We start from the raw sequence: 6,829 nt of genomic DNA on the forward strand, positions 1-6,829 counted from the left end.
TGTAAAATATTATTTTAAAAAAAGTTAAAAATAATTCTTTAGTAGTTCTTTAGTTCTCTCTTTAAAAATAGTTATCTCTAAATTCCATCCCTATATATATATATATAAGAAGAAACCTGGTTTTAGGAAACTTAAGAGTAATGCCGTCAGTAACTAAAGGGTTCTAGGATTGATGGAATCAAGGGGTAATGTGTCTGAGAGCATTCACATTCAAACGACCAAATTTAGTGAATGAGGTTTTTTATAATTTAGGAAGTGATTTAGAATGTTGTGAGTATATGAGAGAGAAAATTCAGCGATTTTTTTGTATATTTGAAAAGTTACTGCTCAACCCATATAATTTTTTAATATTTGTTGAAAGTGGTTGTGAGTGAAAGAGAGAGAAAGAGTAATGATAAAGGTATAAAAAGTGTTATTTATTTGAAAATGAGAGAGAAAATATAGTGTTTTTTAATGTAATTTTGGATTTAGAGATGATGGATTGAATGAGAATACTCTGAGGACCCATCCCACTTTTAGTTTATTTTTAACAAAATTGCCAAATTGCTCAATGTATCCCATTTTTGCAAGGTAGACATTCATGTCAATTGAATCGGCTATAAATTGACAAGAAAAAATGTGGACTTATACGTTAGTAGGCTAAACTTAATGATAACTCATTATGGTGGTTAGACATCTACTCGCCCGGGTACCCTAGCACACCGCTGCTGCTCCGAGTTTCCCAAACGAGTACAATTCCGGATAGTAGAACTCACAAATGAAACACGATTTCTGATCCTTCTCGAAGGTCATGTTACCGTTTGATTTAATTAAACAAATCCACGTTTTCAATCTATAAATTTCCATTCATTTTTGTAACATCGTGAAAGTTTCGGGTCAATATTACCAAGTTTCAAAAGCTAAAGGACAAAAAATGACAAATTCTAAACTCAAGGGTTTAAAATGAAAATTCTGTTTTCTAGGCCAATCGCGACACGCGATGGCCTTAGGGCCAAAATCATCGCGTATCGCGATGACTCATTCTAACAGGCGGACACGTGTCTCGCCACGTGTCCACACGTGGCACTCCAGTTGACACGTGTCACCACATGGCACCGCATCTGCCACGTAGCGCCACGTGGCAAGCCTACCAGGCTGGTCATCATTCTACGTCGCGATACGCGACGGGTGACTAAGGAGCCATCGCGTATCGCGATGGGTTCCAAAATTTTGTCTATAAATAGCAAGACCGGGTTTTTCATTTTTCACACCCAAAATTCACACATATCTCTTTCTCTAATATCTCTCTAAACCTCGTGAAACGTACCATCGATCACCTCGATTTCCGTGCCCCATTCCTCGTAATTCGTGCCCCTAAACCAACAACATCCCGACATTCCAACGACGTTACCTCGAAGAAAGGTGCTACAAAGATACGTCCCGACAACTCTCCTTGTAAAGCGTGTCGACGTGTTAAGAAGTGGCGGTGCCTCGTTTTACGTGCAAAGGAAAAGGTGTCGAAAGGAAGGTGTTGATCAAGAAGCGGCGGAAAACGAAGCGGCGTCGAAGTGCTGCTCAATTGTGTAGGGCTTTATAAGCCAACAAAGGTAGGCGTAATGCCCGAATAAATTAATAATAAAATAATAAATGCTTAATACCCTAAGTCGATGATATACTCAAAAGAAATCATAACAAATAACAAAGAAAAGAAGGGAAAGAAAAGTGATTATTATATAATTCTTTGTTATATTTATTATTAATTTTTAATTTAATTATTCTTAGATAATAAGTAAAAGAAAAATACGTTTCTTAAAGAAGAAGAAACGTAGGGTTTTAAAGAAAAGTAAAATAAGCTAAATTAGAGGTTTATCTTATAAAAGAAAAGAAAAGTAAATAAGTTAAAAGAAAGAGTTTTAACTTATAAAAAGAAAAGAAAGAAAGAATACTTTAATACTAAAGGTTTTAAAGTAATGAAAATATAATCGAGGTAAATATTATAAAAAGAGACTAGAGGTCTTAAGCCGGATTGTATATCCGACTAACAAAAGGTTACACTCGTACTATAGGTGCGAGATAGCAAAAGTAAAGGGAAAAACCATCGAACAGTATATTGAAGCTGATCCAAAAGAAAAAGGTGAATACGCCCCAACTTTACCAACTTGTTTAATCGATTCAAAAGAAATAAATGAAAAGAATTACATGGGACTACGTGTCTCTAAAACGTTATAAACAAAAGTAAGCGCTAGCCCTCAGGCTGTCGTGTACGTTTGTTGGGATCCTTACATATGTGGTAAATAAGTCGGTGGGCACACCGCACCACACTTGTTCATGACCTCCGCTACGATGGGCCGAACCTAAGTTACGTCCGAGTGAGACTGACCATGTGTATACGTATGGTACCTAAGTTATGTTGAACGCTGCGGCGTTTGCTGGGGTGTCTTGTGTAGAGACTTGAGTTTACAATTGTGTTTGTTTTAAAGTTTGATTATTCCTAAGCCACGATGGACCGGACCTAAGTTATGTCTCTAGAGGTAATCAAGTAAAAGAAAATATTTTAGCGTCAACATATTCACCAACATGTGTTGCTGACGTATTTTCAAAACATTTGTAGGTAACCAAGAATAGGAGCTTGCGATGACGAAGTGCTTAAGATATCCGATGGCTCGGATTATTTTGTTAAACTTTAAAATATAAATGATGGTTTATTATAACAACTAATCTTTTGTATAAACAAGTAATACTTTAAACGAGTATTTTATAATCCCGTATTTTGTAATGTAAATATTACATTTTAAATCTACATAAATATAAGACTTCCGCTTTTAATACGTAACTCTGATTTATTTACAAATGTGGTACCAACATATGCGTCGCACGCCTAGGCTGTGGTTTGGGGTGTGACAAGTGTTGGTATCAGAGCCATCGATCTTAGCGAATTAGGTATTAAATAATAATACCTAAGCTTCGATCCAAGTGAATAGGAAAAATATTTTATTACTTGTTTATTTGAATAGGGATAAGATATGTTGGTAACCTTTTATTTCCCTCCTCAATCTAAATCACCCAATCAATAGATGTCGTTCAAGAAGATGATAGGTGGATTCATGAGAGACGCGAGAAGAGCAGGAATTCACGAACCCTTACCAAAGGATAACATGAGCGAGGATTACTATGAGGCTTTCTTTAACCAAGACCAAATGATTGACCGAACCAAACCAATATACTTCCCCGGAACTGAACAATGTCCGATCTACTTACCCGATGATCCACCAAGACAGGAGAGTATGAGGCACCAAGACATTCAAGTTACCACCCATCAAGCATACCAATATACCATCCGTTCGATGTGCCGACATACGATCCGCCCGAAGTTCCAACATATCATATGTCCGAGATTCCAACATATCAACCGCCAAATCCTCATCCGTCATACGCTTTCCTCTCCAACAAACAAATCAAAGAGGAACCGGAATCCGACTCGTCCGACTGGATGCAATTCCATTCCGATCAAAGAAGGTGGCATACCGGAACATCTACTTTTGATGTAGTGGAATCTCACTCCAACTCTTCCAAAGGACCGTCCCAAAAGTCAAGAATGAGAGTAATGATGCCATAAGAAAGCTTCCGTATACCCCCGATGGTGCACGAGACTGCAAAACTTATGGAGGAAGAGGACCCTGAGGAGGAAAATGAACCGGAAGAGGAAGAGGAACCCGAAGAAGAAACGACCCCAATGGAAGAACCGTCCGATTGTGATTGCCCTCCAAGCCAAGGATGCGTGCACCCGTTCTTTCACAAGAATCCAAAGTATGGATCCGTAGACCCCCATGTTCAATATCTTCAAAGCCTAAGGAACAAGTCTCCACCAAGCTTCCCGCCATATCAAGGCAAGATCCCGTCCATTGCGGAACAAGCAGATGAAATACACCAACAAAATGAAGCTGCTGAGGCATTCTTTAACTATCCGTCTGACGTGACATCATCGCCATACCCAAGCCCAAAGAACCACTACGATATAGTCATGATGGGGTACCACGATCCGCCTCCAAGATATGGATATTCAAATGAGATTCCGCAGTCCCAAGAGGAACATCTGGACAGGGCCTTACACGAAACCGATGACTTGAGGAAGAAGATAGTTGTGGAGGAGAACAAGAAGAAGAAGATAGGAGATAAGCTTCTTCGAAAGTGTAATAAAATGACCAAGAGGGTCAAGAAATACCTGAAAGACTGAGAACCAGAAGAGAATCAAATGGTGTTGATGTTGTTGTGTTGTAGATTTGTGATGGTTGTGAAATATGTGTTTCGTTGTAAATCGTGTGTAAAGGACGTTGAATCGTCCCAAGAATAAGGATAGGTGTATATATATCAGATAACGATATATATAAGTGTGTGTTGTAATAATATATATATATATATATATATATCATTTATGATATATATGTTTGTTTTTGAAATGAACAAAACATGTGTCTAAGAAATGAATGTTATTTAAATTTCAGTAATGTCAAACCAAAATAATGCTGAAGCTTTAAGTAAGACAAAGAAAAAGAACAAGAGCAAGAACGAATACCCGATAAATACATGAATCGAATACAACAAATGAAAAAAGAAGCTGTTAGGAATGAGTCTCAAGCTAAAACTCAATCTAGGAAATCTCAATCTGTTTAACCCTCTCGTAAGTCTGTTAAATCTCGTTCGAAACCTTCCCATGTTGAAGAGAGTGTTCACGAATCTAATGTCGATGGTGGTGTTAGACAAAAGTTTAAGAAAATGAAAATTGAAAGTTGCTCGTTCAAAGACTTTAAGTATTTTAGACCCAAAGAGTTTTATGGCGATAAGGGCGCCATTGCGACTATGAGATGGCTTGAAGAGATGGAGTCGATAGTGATAATAAGTAAGTGTTCTGAGCAAGAAAAAATCCAATACTCTGCCCAAATGCTCAAGGGAGAGGCTTTAGAATGGTGGAACACGTTAATAATGAGCAAGGGAAGACAAGTTCTGCACAATCTAAGGTGGAAAGAATTTAAAAGAGATGATGATGGCGAAGTTCTGCCCGATGCATGAAACCAACCAAATTCAAACAAAATTCCTAAATCATAAGGTCGTAGGAACAAATCTTCGCGAGTACAATACAAAGTTCCATGAATACAGTCGCCTTGTGCCCCAGTTGGTCACTCTTGAGTCCAGCAAGGTTACTCGTTATATTTGGGGACTGCCGCGGGAAATCCGCAATATGGTAATGTCACACCTTCCACAAACCGCCGACTCCGCAATGGAATTGGCTGGGTACCTGATAGGCGGCCTTGTCCGTAACAAGGAAGAAGATAAAAAGGTCGTATCGTCTCATGACCCCAAGAAAGGACGAAATGCCCGCTTCAAGAGCAAAAGTGTTGACCAACGCAAGTCGGGATTCAATCCCAACAACCCACAATGCAAGAATTGCAAAAAGTATCATAAAGGTCGTTGCCACTTCGCTCCGTCTTCGACCACAACTGTCTGCGACTCGTGTCACAGACCTGGCCAGGCAACGGCCGATTGCTGGAAGAAGACCGTGACCTGTTACAATTGCAAAGAAATGGGTCATATGAGCTTTGAATGTACTAAGAATAAACCCACGACTGGTGGTGCGGGTGGAACTAGCTAAGCAAAGAAAGGAAATGCAAGAGTCTTCATCCTTGACACCAAAAAGGCGGCCGACATGCCTGAAACAATCACCGGTACGTTCCTAGTCAATGACACATATGCTAGAGTTTTGTTTGATTCTGGTGCCAACTTAAGTTTTATAGATTACAGCTTTTGTAGTCTATTAAACGAACCATTAACAAAACTAAATAAAACTCTAAGCGTCGAGACCGCTAGTTGCGAAATCGTTAAAATCTCCGAAGCTCTAGAAAACAAAAAAATCCTTTTAGCTGGTTATGTTCTGCCCATTCAATTATTGCCAATGACTCTTGCTGGTTATGACATTGTACTTGGTATGGATTGGTTATCCAACAACCATGATCGTATGATTTGCAATAGCAAAATTGTCGAACTTCGAGCTCCTGATAAACGAACTATTCGAAATTCGAATTGAAGGGAACAAAGACGCTGGCCAAGTTAGCATACTCTCAATTATTAGGGCTAAAAATGTTTAAATCAAGGATGCTTAGCATTCATGGCTTACGTCACCGAAGAATCCGAACCGAAGGAGATAAAGGATGCGCCTATTGTCTTCGAGTTCTCTGATGTATTTCCTGATGAATTTCCTGGTATTCCTCCCAATAGAGAAGTCGAGTTTAGGATCGATCTTATGCCTGGAGCCGCTCCTATTTCTAAAGCCCCATATCATCTAGCTACAACTGAAATGAAGGAATTAAATAAACAACTTGACGAGCTACTTGAGAAGGGATTCATTCGACCAAGTTCATCGCTATGGGAAGCACCAATACTTTTTGTCAAGAAGAAGGATGGATCCATGCGTATGTGTATTGACTACCGCGCTCTAAACAAAGTTACCATCAAGATTCGATACCCATTACCTCGAATCGACGATCTTTTCGACCAATTTTAAGCTGCGAGCTATTTCTCTAAAATCGATCTTCTTATGGTTATCACCAACGTATGGTTCAATCCGGAGACATTCCGAAAACCGAGTTCCGAACAAGGTATGGACATTATGAGTTCACGATCATGCCGTTTGGTCTCACTAATTCTCCAGCCGCGTTATTGGATATGATGAATCGAATTTGTAAGCCTTACTTGGATAAATTTGTTATCTTATTCATCGACGACATACTTATTTACCCTAAGTCTAAGGACGATCATGAAACTCATCTCCGAACCTTACTTGAAATACTTAGAACCT

The sequence above is a fragment of the Bidens hawaiensis genome, unplaced genomic scaffold (genome assembly GCF_021521415.1).
Source record: "Bidens hawaiensis isolate Kalapana, Puna unplaced genomic scaffold, B.hawaiensis_p1.1 tig00041750_1, whole genome shotgun sequence".
Classification (NCBI taxonomy): domain Eukaryota; kingdom Viridiplantae; phylum Streptophyta; class Magnoliopsida; order Asterales; family Asteraceae; genus Bidens; species Bidens hawaiensis.